At 38.7% G+C, this 19,686-nt stretch overlaps 1 protein-coding gene across 4 annotated transcripts in view; it reads right to left on the bottom strand.

Annotated features, from left to right (window-relative positions):
* Positions 1-19,686, bottom strand: part of CPQ (carboxypeptidase Q) — a 462,573-nt gene that overhangs the window by 366,328 nt on the left and 76,559 nt on the right. Inside the window, exon 2 of one of the 4 annotated variants that reach the window (XM_070222379.1) lies at positions 18,826-18,855. The exons of the other annotated variants lie outside the window; for them this stretch is intronic. The gene's annotated coding sequence lies outside the window, so the exon portion shown is untranslated. The remainder of the gene's footprint in view (positions 1-18,825; positions 18,856-19,686) is intronic. 4 annotated transcript variants of the gene reach the window in all.

The raw sequence follows: 19,686 nt of genomic DNA, 5'->3' as shown, positions 1-19,686 counted from the left end.
TTATCTGTTCAACTTGGGTGGTTTCGTCCAATCTTTCATCCAGCTCACCGATCCATTCTGTATCATCTACTCTGCTATTGATCCCCTCTTGAATTTTTCATTTCCATTGTTCTATTCTTCAGTTCTGATTGGTTCTTTTTTTGAACTATTTTCCTCTTGTTTGTATTTATTTATTTATGAGGAAGATTGGCCCTGAGCTGACATCTGTTACCAATTTTCCTCTTTTTGCTTGACCAAGATTGCTGCTGAGCTAACGTCTGTGCCAATCTTCTTCTATTTTATTTGGGATGGCTCCACAGTGTGGCTTGATGAGCAGTGCTAGGTCTGCACCTGGGATCCAAACCTGTGAACCCTAGGCCACCAACATGGAACACATGAACTTAATCACTTCACCACCAGGCCAGTCCCCTGATTGGTTTTTTATATTTTGCAATTCTTTCTTGAAGTTCTCACTGAATTCATCCATTCTTCTCCCAAGATCAGTAAGCATCCTTATTACTATTAGTTTTTACTCTTTGTCAGGTAAATTTTTTATCTCCATTTTATTTAATTCTTTTTCTGAGGATTTGTCCTGTTTCCTGATGTGGAACATATTCCTTTGTCTCTTCATTTTGCCTCTTTCTCTTTTCTTATATCTATGTATTAAGTAGATCAGCTATGTCTCCCAATCTTGGAGAGATGGCCTTATGTAAGTAACACTTTATGAGGCCCAGGAATGTGCTTCCCTCTCATCATCAGTTTGAAATGTTCCAGGAGTATCCCTTGTGTGGGCTATGTCTGTCCTTCTGTTGTGGCAGGGTAGCTTTTACTACAGATGCTCATGGAGCTTAGACTGTCCCTCTGGCCAGCTGGTTGTAATGCTCAGCTGCATGTGGCTGCTACAGTCCCTTCAGTCACTTTATCAGAAGTGGGGAGGACCAGCACAGTTTGCTGCAAGGTATAACAGCACATTTGCTGCAACTTTTCTATTAAGTGAGTAGGCCCCCAGCGTGCCAGGTTGATAGGCTCAGGACTCACAATTGCTGTAGGCCTCCAGCCTGTAAGACTGCTGTCAGCTCTCTCAGGAGTGCAGCAGTGTGAAGTCAGCCCCAGGTGTGGCAGCACACAATTGTTTTAGGCATAGAAAGTGAGGCTGATCCCCTATGTTGCTGTTTGAGAAGCAGAAGTCTCCTGCAGCTGACAAGCCCCACCACCTGCTGGTCCACACGTCCCATCAACACAGTCCTGCCCCATGTGTGTGCCCCAACCCACTGAAATGGACCCAATAAAGCAGACCCACTTGCCCCACTGCATAGGCCTGACACACTCCACCAACACAGGCCTGCTCCTCATGCACACCCTGCCCATGATGCACTCCCTGCTCCACAGAGGCAGACCCACTCACCCCTGTGGCAGAGGTCCCAAAAACTCTGCCTATGTAGACCCACAAGTTGCCCAAGGGCTTGCTGTTGGGTGGGGCCAGTCCCTAGGTAGGCTGCCTCCCATGGCTGAGCTGGATTAAATTGGTGCTCTAGTGGACACTGCAGGTGTGCCCTGTGCTAACAGACCAGGAGACCTCCAATGGAATCTGCCAGCATCTGTGTCAGCACACCCGTACTAGGTCACAATAATGGCCGCTGCCAATGTCTCAGTCCCTGGGGAGGTGGTCCCAGCCTGGGGAGGTCTCAGCTCTTGCCAATATGCACCCAGAGCCTTTCAAGTGAGTCCCTTTTCACCAAAAGACTGTGCACCTTTCTTTCTGGTGATTTTAGGTTGCTTTCCAAAATGGGTGAATTTGTGCATGGGCCCTTTAAGAGCAGGCTTTTCTTTCCCTTATGTCCAATAGCTTTTCTGGGGATAGTCCCCATTGATGTTAATGGTCAGCAAAGCCAGATATTATGACACTCTGCTCAGTTGTGCTGAATCCAAAAGCTGCTTATTGTGTCAAAGCTCTCCTGCTCAGATCCCCCACTCCTCCAGGAAATGCTTTGTACTTGCTCCTGGCCATGAAGCACCACAGCTAGAAGGTGTCTTTTTCCTTTCCAGAAAGGAATTTCTGCCTCTTCCACCTCAGTCAGCACTGTCCCTTGTTGTGGGGATTCTTTTTATCCAGTTTTCAGTTCTCTCACAGGGGTAATTGTTCCAAGAGTAGTTGTATATTTGTTGTGTCTGTGGGAGGAGGTGAGTTCAGAGTTCTCCTATCCTACCATCTTCCCAGCTCAAATTCTTTCTCAACTAACTTTCCTCCTCCCCATCCTCACCATCACTTCACTAGCTCAGAAGCTCATCATTCTTCATTTGAAACACTTCCTCACACATCTCCCTGCCTTAAACTCAGGTCCCTTTCCAATCTATCTTCCATATTGCCACCAGATTTATCTTAAACCCAAAATGAATGACTGCTTGGCTTAAAACACCTGTTCCCACACTGTTCACTGTTCAACATTATGAGTATGGCTTTCTTCACCATTAGACCCTATTGTTCCCTCACCTGACACTGCAGCCTGTTTACCAGTCCTTGAAGTTATAGAACACTCTTTATACCTCTTCTCTTTTATCTTTGATTTTGCAGAGGGTGTTCCCTCTGCCAAAAAAAAATGCCCCTTCATCTTTTCTCCATTTGGAGAAGTCACAATCATGATGCAAGTCCAGCTCATCAGTCTCAAACTCCTAGGCAGAACTATTTGCTGCCTTTTTAATAGCTTATTGTATGCTACCTGTTTTTGTGTCTGTCACCCTGCTACACTATGCATCACTTAATAGCAATAATATTTTACTTTTGTAAAATTCACCAGGCATGTTCTCTGCAAGGAATGTGTTTTATTTCTTTTGTATACTAAGCAAATAGCATAATACCTGTCAATATATATTTATAGAATAAACAAATAAATTCATTAGAAAAGTAGTTATATTTCACAACAGAAGTATATGGCTCTGATCCATCACTTTAATGACTACTTTTCCTGTATCAGACATTAGTTTTATCCTTTAAACTATAGCATATTCACAAGTTCCTTTCATAAAGGGAGTCAAGAGGTCTGGGACTTCCTCCTGGCTGTCCCTCTCAGATGCATGACCTTGAAGAATTTATCTGAAGTCTCTCTTTATGGATAAAATAAAGGGTTGCATTTCAGTTCTAACATTCTATTATGGACTTTCTTAAATATTTAATATCAATCACACTTTTCTTCACACTCCATGTTAACACTTGACTAAATCACCTTATACCAAAGTCTAAGTTGGTTCATATATAAAAACCTCTACTCAATCTACTGTTTTATCTCCTCCCACCAGCCAAATGAAATTGAACTCACAAAGGTCATTAAGGATGCCCTTGTGCCTACATTCAATGAAAACATTTCATTTCCTATCATACTTGACATCTGAAACATTTAACATTGTAGACAGCCTCTCCTTTTCCAAACACTCTTCTTCCTATATCTTTGTTCTCCTTCTCAATCTTTTTTATAGGATCCCTTTTTTCCATCTATCCTTTAAAGTTTATTATTTCCTAGTGCTCTGTCCTTGACCCTCTCCTCCTACTACATATTCTAACTGGCAAGGTCCTTCATTTCAAGGCTTCATTTAGCATCTACAGCTTGAGTTCATATACTGGTTAATAAGCTCTCTTAATTTGGATGCCCATGGGCATCTCTAACTCAACACATCCAAACCCTCTTCATGACTTTTCCTCCAGAGTCTGACCTTCTCCCTGAACACCCACCCGTGATGCACAGCATTTATATCACCCCATCATCTGGACCATTTGGGATAGCCCACTCTCTTTTAAAACCTTCAGTCACTTAATCACTAAGTGATATCAGATTTAACTCCTAAAAAGCCCTCACATCCATAGTTGCCCTCTAAGTCTTCCTCACTATCTTGGTTTCTGGCCATATTACCTTAACCTGAACTACCACAACAATCTCCTAACTGTTCTCCCTGTCTCCAGCCCCCTCTTCTATACCTCTTTGCTGGTTATATTTCTTCAAAATATTTATATTCAAAATGTCTGTCTCTCCCACTAAACTATGAATTCAATGCGGGCAAGGACTGTATAGAATCCATCTTTGAGCCTCTACGATGTAGCACTGATCTGGCATTCAGTAGGTACTCAATGAACATACGCAGGAAATATAGGTGATACCTGAATTAGTTTTGGAAGACTCTAAGAATAGCAGGCATATGAGTTGGGAAGGAGTGAATGTACATTCCAGACTGAAAAGTAGCTCTTCTCTCTTTATAATTCAAAGACAAGTGCTGAATATATTTTATGTTCTTAGTAACTGTACTGTCTTAAGCTGAACTTTTCTGTATAAGCAGATAATTCCCAGATATAGGACCATTTCTTCTTATAAGGATTCATGTCCTCCTTGGTACCTAATTTACTGCTTTTCAGAGTAAGCATTCAGACTGTATTTGTTGCTATAGGTTTTTTAGTATCGATTTTTCACATGATGGGGGACAGAAGGGCAAGATAAAAAGAAAGGAAGAGATGAGGGGAGAATTTTTGCTCCCACTGCACCTTCAATTCTACTTGCTATAAAAAAAATTCTGTAGAGTTTGAAATAAAAAGTCCACCTAGTAAAAACTAGCAAAATCTGAATAAAGTCTATAGATTGTACCAGTGGCAATTTCCTGGTTTGGGTATATTATAGTCATGTAGAAGTTACCATTGGGGGAAGCTGGGTAAAGGACACAGTAGGATCTCTCTGTACTATTTTTGCAATTATCTCGTGAGTCTATAATTATTTAAAAATAAGAAGTTAAAAATAAAAAATAAAAAGTCCTATCTATCTATTTTTAAAGTTCAAACATTTAAATATATATATATATATCATAACTCTTACTTATACTTCTGGGGAAAAAAACACACAGAAGTGAACCAGAACTGTTCCTAATTGTTAGAATCAGCCTCCAGGAGAGGGAAAGGAGTGTCCTAGGCCCACCTCTCCTACCATCTTGGACTAGGATTCACCCATATCCAATAGTTTTACCATTATTTTCCCTAAGAACCATAATAAGGAGGCTTCATTTCAAACATCTCTGCCACTTGAACATGGCATCCTGAATGAGGTATAAGCATTGTAGGTTCTGGAAGTTAGTACAGTGACAGCAGATTAGTGAGGCAACGAGAGCAGGGCAAATGGTACACTGACTGATAGTCCCCTTACCAGAGGGAATCTCAGGAGCTCTGGGTTGGGAGGTATGGGGGTGACAACCTGTTAGAGGAGGTCTACCAGTAGACCCCTCTCCTCCCACTGGCTACAGTGAATCATTCATAGCCCCAGTCTATACATGTCAAGTGACCTCTCTCTTATCCCTCCTCATCCCATTAGCATGAGCCAGTGGGCTGACTCATTTTGTGTCCCTGACATTTTACTGTTTACCAGTGAGCAGTTTTGAGTTTGCCTTCTAAAAAAACTAACCGGGGCCAGCCCTAGTGGCCTGGTGATTAAGTTCAGTGCACTCCACTTTGGCAGCTCAGTTCGGTTCCTGGGTGTGGACCTATACCATTCGTCTGTCAGTAGCCATGCTGTGATGGCAGCTCACATACAAAAAAGAGAAGGATTGACAGTGGATGTTAGCTCAGAAAAAAACACAAAACACTAATTGGGTTCACTCTACTAATCCTTTTGCTGAATTTCTTTATCCCTTTCAAGTTTCTCAAGTATATAAAATGAAGCCTAAATTCCTACTGTTTAAAAGTAGGTATCTTTGTCACATAGTCGAATGTAACTGACTTTTGACCTACATCATGATGGGGCTGAGAGAAATAAATATAAGCTCCCTTACATGCTGCTTAAGTGAAACAATATGATTCAAATCCCAATAAATGAAATCAACTATGAACCCTACAACAAACTTTATATTCTTGGTTTTCAAAATCTGTACTGAAATTCAAAGAGGATATGAGACAGCTCTTAGTCCCTGCGTTAGCTGAGGATGCCAGGCCAACCATGAGGGTGGATGCCCTTGACAACAGGGGTCTATGATCTGTCACTCTATCATATGTGCACACACCCATGGTCAGCAGCCATACTAAGCACAAACAGTCAATAAAAACACAAATAAATCATGAAGAATGCAATTTACACCCTTCAGGGCCAAATATAAAGTGGGTAACCCTAGAAATTAGCAATTCTAAGATCCTATGATCTGAAAGAGCTGGCAAAAGGGACCAAAGGAAATGGGATTTTAGGCTCGTAAAGTCCTAGTTTTCTAAGACTTGGACCCCCAACATAACAGTAATAGGAAGGGCTTTATTTCTGCCAATAAAACAAGTGGAGGATTTGTGTTCGATCTGGCAATATTAAAAAGCTATTACAAGGCACAGCAGCCTCTTCCAGAGGCAAAGGAGAGAATATGGCCTTCCTTGAGTCAGACAAAGTGCAGAAGTCTTCCAGAGATTCAGCTGCAGAAAACTATAAAGCTAGAGATATATAGATTTAATTACCATTCGCCAATATAGGGTTACGGGAGGCAGACTGTACTAATGTGTTTTTATTGCTAAATAGCATGTTTCCCCCACGTATCTTCCCTGAACTGGTTAATAACAAGTTCCAGGGAACACTCTAGTAGAGATATTAGTAATTTCCTTTGGAACATGCCTTTCAGTTCCCCTCAGTTTAGCCAGACTCCCCCATCCCATAAACACAAAAGCAGAAAGACCTTCAGTGAATCTTGCTGCAAACACAGTTCTTGTTACAGCCCAAGCAAGGAAGGCCTGTTCAGTAAGTCACTTATTGCAAAATTTGCTATTAAACCTGTCAAACAGACATGTATGAAAATATTGCTTCACTAAACAGCTGTTAAGTTTCATGAGCTTAAAAGAAAAAACTATCTAGCTATACACTGTTAATTCAACAAAGATTCGCCATTCAGTTTTAAAATATGATATGCCAGTACACTGTTCCCAAATCCTAACATTTGCTCTCTGCTATGAGATGGCTGCCACACAGCACCATTAGCAAACACCAGCTAAGAGCAAACACATACTTTGCAACCGTGTGTGCTCTCTCCTCCTGCAATGGGAGCACACAGCATCTGTTGCTTTAGGCTCTTGCACAGGAAAAAGAGCACTTATCAATGGTGGAGAGGAAATTAATGCGCTGATTCCTCTCTCTCCCAATGGTCAGACATTAATCAAAGGTGGCAAAATAAAAGGGTTTAGCCAAACAGATTCACAGTAATGGAGTTAAAACAATTATTCAAAGTGCTTAATCAGTCAATGTAAAATAAAACCACTCTATCACTACATCAGTGCACAGCCAGCAAAATTATCCTGGGGAGAAAGAACATTCATAAAACAAGTTTTCTAGGAAGTGGAGAAAGAAAGGGGATACAGCAGATGTTTGACAGCAGGAAATTAAAAAGGTAACTTAAAAAATTACAAAAGGAATTAGGGAGACACTTGGAAAGAGACGAGTTTGGAATGCAGAACAAAGACCCTGGTGGAAAATATATCCCAGTCCAAAGGTGAGAAAGGAGAAGATAAGAACTATAAAGAGGCATGGGAAACCAGCTGAGAGCAATTTTTCTTAATGGGCAATTTCTAAATCCAAAAAGTAAATTTTAAAAAGATAATCACATTTATCAGGAGACTAGGTATTATTTAAAGGATTATGAAGATAGACTTGAGAGATTCTTGGATCCCAGATGGAAGCTGAGGAAGAAAAGGGAAAAAGAGAAATAGTTATCCCTGAGGAGAGACAAAAACAACTTGGGAAGAGGACAGAGAAATTAAAGGAACCACAGCTTATCTCAAGTTTTGTGATTTATTTCCCAGTATCTCACTCAAAAGATGGAAAGCCCATTGTCAGGTCACTCAAGTAATTGTTGAGGGAAACGAGGTGAGGAAACACTAAGTTTGGAATAATCACCCCATAATTGCCTGGAAGTCTACTAAATCTGTGAAGGATCGGCCTATTTCCTAAATGTAGTCTGTTTGATTTCCCTCCAGAGATGCAGGAAATTGTACCCTTTGAAACAGATGAGAAGTTTTGGATAACATCAGATTCTATTGGAAAGCCCCGGGGTAATGAGTTTGCAACTCACAGCCTGCACCACACTGTCTAATACAGTTAGGAGCAGAGGAAGGGAAGTTTGCTGTGACAGCTGTGCAGAAAAAAAAGGCTGAAGGTTAGGTGGATTTGCAACATGAGAAGGTGATGTGGGTTTGGAAAAAACAAAGTCATCTTAGGAAGGGAAGAGTGTGCAGAAAAATGAACAAAGGAAACGCAGAGGGCAGAAACAAAGTGTGCCCAGCTTGTCTCGGTGTTTTCTACATTGTGTCCTTCATCAGAAATGCCTGCTGACCAGTCAGACTGTCCCCTGAAAGAGGCTGTATCATTTGTTTTTATAGCCATTAAGGCCTGGCCAAGAGTAGGAATAATGTACTACTTTCAAGAACATGGATACAGAGTAATCATGAGTTACACTTGAAGATGATTTTCCTCTCTATTTGTCCTCTGCTCTCTCCACTGATCACTGAGGCAATCTCCTCTCACCGCTCCACACACGCGGCATGACAACTGATGATGGCTGCTGCCTGCCCCTCCCACACACAGGGCCGCACTGGTGTTTGGTTCAACATTGCCCTGTGGGTGCTGCGTTTGATTCCCATCTTCCCTCTGCCTCCACCACTTGCTCAGAGGTTGGCCACTTCCCCTAATGAAGTGTCACAAGCAGGACATGAAAGACCTTGTGCTATACATGAGCACAGCCCAGACCCACATCAGAGAGAAAAGACCCTGATGATCTGGAAGCAGGAAGATAAACAACAAGTGACAGAGATGATGGCTGGAAACCCTCCAGACATTACCTCTGTGTAGTCTGCTATGGAAGTCATGTTCCTCACTTGATAGAGGCAGGAGAGAAGGAGAAAAGAAGGAAGAAAGCCAATATTGACGTTTGCCCTAGCACGTGACTGGGCTACGTGCTTTCATATATATCATCTGACTTAATCGTCAAAAGTGACTATTGAGGGAGATTACTACTTCCAACACAGAGGCTCTGAGAACGTAAGTGATTTGCTCATTGTCATACAGGTCATTGTCATACCTCTTACTAGAGGTAGAAGCCTTTCCTCTTTGAGGAGGTAACTCTGACTCACTCTTTGAAAAGCCTTCCCTGACTCCCATAGTTTGGGTTGGATGATCCTCCTATAGATCCCAGAACTACTCTGTTCTAGGTACTTTCTCCATGGTACATATCACTCTGCATTATAATCACCTGTTTACTTCTCAGTCTCCATCTCTACACTGAAGGCTCTCTGAAGGCAGAGACTGTCTCTCCAGTATCCCTCAGTGCTAAATACAATATCTGGTCTATATGTGCTTGAGGAATGCTGGGCCAGAAATGAGAGCCCACCATTCCTTGCAGTCTCTGAATAATACTGATTAGAATTTTAATTTATCCAAGTGCTTAGGAAAACGAAAAGCAGTAATTGCAATACTAAACATGCCCTACTTTTGAGCTCTTACTATACAGTCTCCATGGTACTAATGCCACTATGTGGAACGTGGTTATGGACTTGTAAAATAGGGTGTTTAAATGCAAGTGACTATACAGCTCTGTAGTACTTGCTATTCCCTGGTTGACAATGAATGTTAAGCAGAAATGTTTATATCTGACTATAGGTTTTTCCAGCTTCTTTTCTGTATAGTAATGAGAAACACTGGTAAGCCCTGCTTTCACTCTCAGAGTCCCACAGACACCAATTATTCACACTCAATGTCACAACTTCAAAATGTTTAAGATGCTCTGAACTTTGGTGGAGTCTTTCTTTTAGAGATGGGAACAAGAAGAGAGCCGAATTACCTTAACCCACATTTTTGGAAGTCCATAGAACCTATGCAGTTGTTCCTGCAGCTCTGTTCCATTGCCTGTTCCCAAAGTAGAAAATACATGACTTGACCACCAGGAAATCTGTACCAAGTCCAAGTCCAGAGCAGAGTGGCTTTGCCTAGGCCATCACCCTGGAAGCCCCATCAAAAACCAGAAAACCAGCAAAAAGAAGTCAGCCAAACAACTAAATCCACACTGCAGTAAATCTGCTTCTAGTTATTTTTCTTTCTTGTACAAAATACATCTAGGTACACACTTTAACAAAGGCACGTGCAAAGGTTGGTTTTACTGAATTCCACACCCAATGGAGGTAGCAAGTTGTGCACTTGAAAAAAGTAGCCCCTAGCACCTAGAACCAAAGCTGAACATGCATTTAATTCAAAGGTACTGAACTCAATGAAAAAAGCTCAAATTTCTCAATTTGTCTTGGCATTTGTATGGTTCCATGCTACATTTTAAGGCTACCAACACTGTGAGGAGTCTCTTCTCAGTCTCCTGACAGCCTGTATTAGATATTTCCTAAAGTATACAAAAAAAATAGTTGCTCAAATGCTGTTGAGATAGTGAAAATCCTGATAGGCCTGAAAGATGGCTAATACTCTTGGGTTTTTTCACCTTATTCTTTGATTTTTCATACCATTAGTCCAAATGTTTTCAATCATTTTTGTTAAAGCAGCTTTATTGAGGTATAATCAACACACAATAAATTGCACATGTATAAAATATACAATTGATAAGTCTTGACATACGTTTACATCCATGAGACCATCACCACAATTAAGATAATGAACATATTCATCACTCTCAAAAGTTTCTTCATGCCCCTTGATAATTCCTCCCTCCTATTCCTCCTTGAACCCCTTCTACCTCTAGCTCAAGGAAACCACTGACCTGCTTTCTGTTATTATACATTAGTTGAATTTCCTAGAATTTTATATAAATTGAATCATATAGTCTGTATTCTTCCTATGTCTGGCTTCTATGCCCCAGCATAATTATTTTGAGATTCATCCATGTTGAAATACTTTGTTCCTGAGTAGTATTCCATTGTATGGCTATACCACAGTTAATTTATCCATTCACCTGTTGATGGATATTTGGTTTGTCTTTAGCTTGGGTATGAGAAGTAAAACTGCTATAAACATTTGTGTACAAGTCTTTGTATGGATATATGTTATAGAAATGGAATGGCTCAACCATATGAGAAGTGTATGTTTAACTTCTTAAAAACTGCAAAATTGTTTTCCAGAGTGGTTTCTCCATTTTACATTCCAATTAACAGTATATGAGAATTCTAGTTCCTCCATATCTTTACCACGCTTGATATGGTCAGTCTTCTTATTTTCCTAATAGGTGTGTAGTGGTGTCACATTGTGGTTTTATTTTACATTTCTCTAATGACTGATGATGTTGGGTATATTTTCACGTGATTATTTGCTATCTACATATTTTTTTGGTGAAGTATCTGTTCAAATATTTTGCCTGGTTTTCTTTATTGAGTTAGTTTCTTATTATTTAGATCTTAGGGTTCTTTATATTCTGGATGCAAGTTCTGTATCAGATCTATGATTTGCAAATATATCTATATATTCTCCCCATCTGTGGCTTGTCTTTTCAGTCTCTTAACAGTGTCTTTTAAAGAGCAGAAGTTTTTAATTTTGAAGAAGTACAATTTATCAGTTTTTTCCAAAACTTATTATAAAGCCAAAATAATCAACAGTTTGGTATTAGAGTAAAGTCAGACAAAGAGATCATGGCACAAAATAAAGGATCCAGAAATTAACTCACATTTATACGGACAGTTGCTTTTCAACAAAGGTACAAAGGCATTTCAGTGAAGAAATGTTTCAGTAAATGGTACTAAAACAATTGAATAACCATAACCAAACCAAACAAAACCAAACAAAAACCCTTCTATCCATATATTATGGGCTCAATTATATCCCCCCAAATTCATATGTTGAAGTCGTAACTCCCAGTATCTCAAAAATATGACTGTTATTTAGAGATAGGGCTTTGAAGAGGTAATTAAGCTAAAACGAGATAATTAGGGTAGGTTCTAATCCAACATGACTACTGTCATTATAAAAGAGAAGATTAGGATACAGACACGCACAGAGGGAAGACCAAGTGAAGACACAGGGAGATGATGAGCAAATACCAGCCAAAGAGGAAGCAGGTCTCAGAAAAAGCCAACCCTGTCAATACCTGGACCTTGGACTTCTAGTCTCCAGAGTTGTGAGAAAATAAGCTTCTGTTGTTTAAGCCACGCAGTCTGTGGTTCTTTGTTATGGCAGCCCTGACAAACTAGTACACAGTACCTCTAACTATATGTAAAAACGGACTCAAAATGGAGCTTAGACCTAAATTTAAAATTTAAAACTATAAAATCTGCTAGAGGAAAACCTTTGTGACCTTGGGTTATACAAAGATTCCTTAGATGCAACATGAGAAGTGTGATTCATAAAGGAAAAATCAATAATTTGGACTTCAATCACTTTTTAGGCATTTTTTCCTCTTAAAAAAATCTTATGTGAAGCACCTATATATAGAACAGATATAAGCAGAGCTTCTTTTGAAGGGGGCAGGGATCCTGGGTACTTAGTGCCCCCATAACCTTTCTTTGTGGCATCTAAGATGTCTCTGCAGACCTGAGGTCCCAAAGAATAAAAAATGGAAGTCACTAGATTTTACTAACAGGAGGTTTGGATCTGCCCAAAACAATAACCAGTAACTTTTGAGAGACTGTTATGTGTTACATAATATGATACTTTCTTATATTTTTTTCTCTTTTAATCCCATTAAGTAGGTATTTTTACATTCACGCATGAGGAAATTAAGGCTCTCACAGCTGGTACGTATCACAGCTGGAATCTGAACCCCATTCTGACCCCAAATCCAAGCTCTTTCAAGTTCTAATGTTCAGCAACATTTCACATACAGTGCCTCAAAACCAAACATAAAAGATAAAAACCTGGACTTTTTGTAGACATAAACTACTTGTACAAAATAACTGTCAATTCTAAAAAATGAAATTCTTATTTCCCTAGAAAAATAAACTCCAGCTAAAAATAATGTATAACAAACATCCAAGATATACTTCCCATAAAGCCACACCAGCACATGATAGAGTGATAACACAGCTATAGAGCAAATATTTTTGGCAAGCCCTCTCTCAGACACACAGACACACATACACACACCTTCCCTGCTATCAAGCAAGTGGCACATGGGGGTCTGCAGCTGATAAATTCCATTTGTTTAGTGGCCTAAGTTCATGAGTTAACTGTGATGCATTCAGAAAAGGGGCAGAATAGCAGAGTGGTTATGAATATATTAATGTCTCAGTAAAGAGACTGAGCCCTGATTAGACCCAAGGTTTGATGCTATTAGTGGAGGTAACAGTTATAATAATACCTAATCTTTATCAAGTCCTAAGGATTTAATATCACATTATCTCATTTAATTCTCACAACAACTCTATGAGCTGGGTATCGTTAACACCTAGAGGTTATAGATGGAAACGAGGCTTAGAGAGAATAAATGACATGGTCAAGGTTAGACAGTGAATGAGGCACAGAGCCACAATTTGCACCCAGATCTGTGACTGCACAGTTGGTTCTCTGAACTACTGCTAGAGTCTACTTTTCTCAAGGAGAGGAAGGATAAAGAAAACAGGAAAACTCTCCACCTTCTCCGTGGTAACCCTCTACTCCAGTTCCCTGGGGTAAGCAATCACTCCCCCGGTCACCACATAGATGCTACAGAGAGGGCTCCCCGTTGGAGAAGTCCATCCAGTGCTGCCAGGGAGGAAAATGAGGGATGCTGGATCACAGGTGCAGAAAGCCCTGGTCCCTGGAGGTGGCAAAGTCACATTCATGAGGCAGCTTGTCTGTATGGCAATTTATCTGCATCTGATTGGCATCACAGACTGTAGGCCAGATTGTGCATATCATGGGCAGACATGCAGCTTTCTTCCCATGAACCAAAAATCCAGCAGGGACGGTCTTCCTCACCCAAAACAGCCTCAGACCAGGAAGGCCTTAGAAGGATCAGGAAAATGCTTGTCACCCACAATTCTGTACTTTGGGAATAGAGCACTGAAGATTCAGAAGGGAGGTTTTTACCTGAAAGTCATTAACAGCTGCTTATTCTCTATGAAGTTTCAGGCAAAATGCTCAGCCACACAACAGTTTAATCAACACACATCCTGAAAAGTTTATAGCTTTAGGTTTTTTCGTTAGAAGATTTTGCCTCTCTCTGACATAACGACAAGCTCCATATTTTTGCCCTAAGGCCAAAATGTAAATCATTTTCTGGCATACCACAACTTCCCAGCATTGACTATATAAGGCAAGACTGCATAGCATTTAAAATTAAAAACATGATTTTCCTCAATGTGTGTGTCATTATGATGTTTACTAGTGTGTTTTTGCTGGTTAAGTCCCAGTTCCTAGGTATTTCAGTCAAAGGCCTGCTGGCAACATGATATAAACTAAGCAATGTAGCCTAAAACTTGCCACAGTTTTTCTTTTCTTTGGATTCTCTTATGAGTTCCTTCATAAAACACTTTAAGGGGCTCCAGAATATCAATTATAATGCCTCATAACTAGTAGAAGTGAAATGCATCTCTGTTGGTTAAAGACCGTCCTCCATAGGACCCTGAGAAATAGTGTTCCTTCTCATTAGCATCACCACTGACAGACCTGGGTAAAAACCCTGACTCCTCCACTTACAAGCTTGTACACATTTCTTCACTCTGAATTTGTGTTCCCTCCTCCATGAAGTGGGAATGATAACACCAGACTTACAGAGTTCTTGTGATACAGGTTTCTAACAGCCACCGGGCATATAATGGGAGCTCAGTAAATGTTAGTTCCCCTCACTTGTTCTGCCCTTCTTATCTGTGTAGCTCACAAGTGTACCACTGACAATAGGCCCCAGACTGTAGGAGTCATAGGGAAGAGAATGGTGTTTGTAATCACATCAGGAAATCATAAGAAATGGAACAGCCTTTTAAAAGCTATGCTGTGTTGAACATCTTCAAAAGCTCAATCCAAAAAAGCTAAGAGGGAGCCAAGAGGCTAGGAGCTTGGGTTATAAAATCAGGGAAACCTAGCTTCAAACTGAAGCTCTACCAGACTAGCTGTGTGACCTTGACCAAGTCACCTAACCTGTCTAAATTGCAGTTTCCTTATGTGTAATTGGAGGGATAATACAGTGGCCTACTTTGCAGGGTGATGAAGAGTATTAAATGACAAAATGTATATAAAGGGCCTAACACAGGAGCTGGCATGTTGTAAATGCTTAAAGTTAGCAATCATTTCCTGTCACTAACTAAAAGGCAGCACATCCTTGTCATACTAGCTAGAGACATGGCTCCTAGTGAACATGCTGCCGCCTTACTCACCGCATGACTTTGGAAAAGTCACTTAAATGTTCTACACGTAAGTCTCCTCATCTATAAAATGGAATGATAATAGACTCCCAACGTTCTTCACAGCATTGTTGGGAGTATCGAATAAAATAACAGGCGTAAAGCACTCTGTGAAAGATATGGTATAGAAATTTCAAAAGGTATTATTATTGCAATATAAAATGTTATAGAAATGCTAATGGATGCTAATCATAAGGTTCTTAAGTTCACCCAAAATGCAAGTTGGTCCGAATAGGGTTTAACTGAGTGAAAAAAAAATCAACCCAGAAGCATCCATTAGTCAGGAAATCACACTTCAAAGAAGAGTTTTAATGCTTTATACATATTCATGTGGTCTATTTCTGACTTTGGAATTCAACAGACCATTTCCTAATACTAAAATCTCTTCTCTCACTGGAGGTTTTGGGGAAAGGTATGAAAGAAGACAAAAGAATAAGATAAGCCCCCTGAAGCTAGATGAAACATAGGACAGGGATGGGAGCAAGGTCAGTGAGCCCATCCTGCAGAGCACACTTACTGAGTTGGTCCCAGGAAACACAACTAGATAGCACATTATTTCCCCCACCAAGAGACTACAAAGCAAGGGTTGTATTAATACATACTAATATACACTAATCCTAAAATCTCTTTTTCTCTTGCATTTTTTTAAAAACTATAAAGCCTCCATAGTAGGTGTCTGGGTTCCAAATTCTCCTTAGAAAATATTACTCAAATCTTATCCTTTTCCATGTTTTAGCTTTGGTGGAAGAAAGAGGAGAAGGAGCTCAATCATATCTTCTTCATGAAGCTGACCAGCTTCTCAGTAGATATGTATTGAACATCTACTCTACAGGGAAAATAAAGAGTTAAGACTTAGCTCCCACCTTCAAGGAAGTGGCTCACAGTCTAAATGGTGATACAAGTGGTAAGCTGCAATGTGGAAGCAATAAGAAGACTCACACAAGACTTCTGGGGTAAAGAGGTTGGGAGAGAATCCAAGATGGTTTAAGTGAGAGATGATACAGCCCCCAAGAATGAATTAAATATACAACATAAACACAAAACATGAAAAGCAAAATAAATAATAATAACTAAGGACAAAACCAAAATGCCACCTGAGATGCCTAGCTCATCAAAATTCAGTAACAGGCCAATGGTTAGACTTCATAAAATGATAGAAGGCCATAAGTGCATGATAGGGCTTCTTCCTACTTCTCATTATAAAACCACACACACACACACACAATGACTGGCAAAGTACAGAAAGCTGAGTATCAGCAGGAAGAGCCATTCACTCTGAGCGTAAAAAACTCCATTTAATACAGCATCAGTGGGAAAGGGTTGGGAAGTGTATTCTTAAACCATACACCACATGCTTCATCCTCACAACCAGACAGAATGAATGGTTCCAAAGAAATAGGAAAAGATCTTAATTACCCTTAAAGTCTACACTAAATTTTAGAACACAGTGGCTGCAGTGGGCAAAAATATGGTGAGCAGCATCAGTTTTATGGGAACTCTTTTTTTTCTACAGTCATGGACTGCTACCCAAACCAGTCTTCCTGTCCCAACAGCTCTGCCCACTCTACTTTTGCTAAGAGACCTCAGTTTACCTTAGCAAAGTTATGAATATAGGTGAAAGAACAATTTTTTAGGAAAAAACTTTATAAATAGGAGCAAAGACAGGAAGAGCTCACATTCTGGGAGCGCAAGTGAAAGAGTATTTAATGTTTTACATTATTTAAACAACTGCAAATTGCATGTAATCTTATAATTTTAAAAAATGCAAGAGCTGTATTAAGATGTTAACTGTAATACACCTAAATCCATGACAGATGAATGCATGTTAGACATAAAAATAAGAAATAAAGGAAACATCAAATTAAATTTTCAGGCTAAATCTGAGCAGAACATGTGAACAGTAAGTGGACTAAAAAATAATTCACCTATTCTTTTTGTTAACAGAGACAAAGCCTGGTTAGATCTCACACAGTTCAAGAATGAGAAAAAAAATAGAAGAAAGAGCTAACAGTGGGCTTATGGAAAAAAAAAAACTTCAGCAAAAGGAAAAAGGGATATCACTCTAAAACCTCAAAGAAAGAGAAACTTCTAACAACAGTTTTCTATAACAAGTGAAAAATTAAACGATATTTTGTTGTCTTCACAAAGATGTAAAAGGTTACCATCTCTATGAAACGAGGTCAGAACACAATAATTAGAGAAGAAGCTGGCAAAAGAACTGGCTAAAATATGAAAATATAAGGAAACCCAAAATGCAATCATAAGTTGAAAAACATTAACAACAAGAAGAACAGAATGACTGTGAAGAACATAGAATTTGTGATAGAGCACTGCTTCCCAACTAAAATTAAAAAGAAAATCTTAGAATCTTCCAGAAGGAATAATTCAGGTTACCTAGAAAGTAAAGAGAATCAGCTTGGCATCAGACTTTTTATCAGGAATGGTACATGGTAAAAGACAAAAGAGAAATTTCTTCAAATTACTGAGAGGAAATATTTTAAATGTAGAATTCTATACAGCAAAATATCAGTCAAAAATAAAGACATTTTCAGAAAAGCAAGGACCCAGAAAATTTACCTCCAATGCAACTTTGCTGGGAAAAAAAAAAATCACTTGAATATGTACTGCAGGGGGAAAAAAGGAATAAAAAAATAGAAATATACAGGATGTAAGAAATAGTGGAACTAATCCAAAAATAAAATTAAGAAAAATCACAGGATGATAGCTCTAGACAAGACCTAGAAATAGGTCAATACATACTAAAGAATTCAACAATACTATGATTAACAGTTGCAAGATATTGGTAATATGGTAGAAAGGCATGTGTTTCTTTTCTCAAGAAAAAGAAAATTAGACAATTAGAAACTCCAGGAAAAAATAAGTTTCCAAGAATGCTTCAAATATGAAACAAGTTAAATCACAGCATGAGTCTCAGTAATAGCGAATATTAAAAGAGAGAGAGACCATCCATCTTCCCTTGACCTTTGGAACATTCCCCTTAAAAGGGCACAGGTGTTGAATGCTCTGTCTCCTCAACATATCCAATATTCTTACCAAATATGCAATAAATATTTACGTAACTATTATACTAAAATTCTTCTGCCAGTATTTAACTTTCAGAGTCAACCCACAGACAAAGTATGGAAGATTTATTATAATTAGAGAACAGAACGCTCTAAATTTTCCCCATATAAAAGTGATAACATAGCTAACACAAGTTGGATGGTAGAGAAAGAGGGGCACAAAGAATGTTAAATTGGGAAATTCATTTCCCCATCTTAAATAATAGTCAAAAAATGTTTAAAGCTGATGAATCAAAAAGTTGGAGTTTAAGAACTTTTTAAAATTATAAAGTTTACAAAAAAAATATTAGGAGGGATTTGAGAAGAAGAGATAAGGGTAGTATAAATAACTTAAACCTTAATTTTCATACTGAAGCATAGATAGATAATATTTACAGTTAATAAATTAAGAATGAAAGATATAAACATATTATTTAGAGTTATGAAAGTAACCACCAGAAGAAATAAAAATAGTAAAAAATATTCAAAAGTAATTACCACTGAAGTGTGAGATCACAGATGGGGTGTCTGGAAAAAAAAAGATTTACTTTTCATTTGATGTCCTTTACTATTATCTGAATTCTTATTTCTAGATATAAGTGTTACTTTTAGGATTTTTTTAAAAGAAGTAAAAATTACAATCCAGAATAAATATATGAGAATTATTAGACTTTATGTGCCACATACTATGGTATAAAATACAAAACACAAAAATTATCAGGAATATAGATAAAAATTGACAAAAGTTCAATTTGAGAAGGAAAGTAATTTACTACTCTCTATAATAATAGATCAAGTAAGCTACAATAAATAAAAATTATTTTGAATTAGTAATTATATACTTTGTGCCTTTAGAGACAGTACATTTTTAAATAAGTATGAAATGTTTATAAAAATTGACCATGTAATTGATCACACAATGAATCTCAGGAATTTCCAAACAGTATAAATTATAGACTACATTCTCTAATCACAATGCAATAAAAATAGAAATTAATAACAAAATAATGTAATATCCTATGAAGAAGAGTTTTAAAGCCACTCTCTCATTATTGTATCAAATGAGAAATTTTAAATGAAAAATAGAGCCTATTTAAACCTAATGAAAATAATAACTAAGTAACAATGTTTGCATTCCTGATCAAGCTATACTCAAAAGCCAGATCCACTTACAGTAGTTCTGGAGGGAAACACAAGAACCTGGCATCTGTGGTCACCTCCTGATGAGGAGAACACTGGGCAGGGGAAGGAAAGGGACTCACTCTTCTCTGTAAGCCCTTTCGTAAACTTCAAATATTGCACCATGTGCATAAAGGACCACAAAATACAAAGTTATTTTTAATCAAATTAATAGACAAT

This window comes from Equus caballus, chromosome 9 (assembly GCF_041296265.1).
Source record: "Equus caballus isolate H_3958 breed thoroughbred chromosome 9, TB-T2T, whole genome shotgun sequence".
NCBI lineage: Eukaryota > Metazoa > Chordata > Mammalia > Perissodactyla > Equidae > Equus > Equus caballus.
Note: the sequence above shows the minus strand (reverse complement) of the source record. Positions and strands in the feature narration are given on the sequence as shown.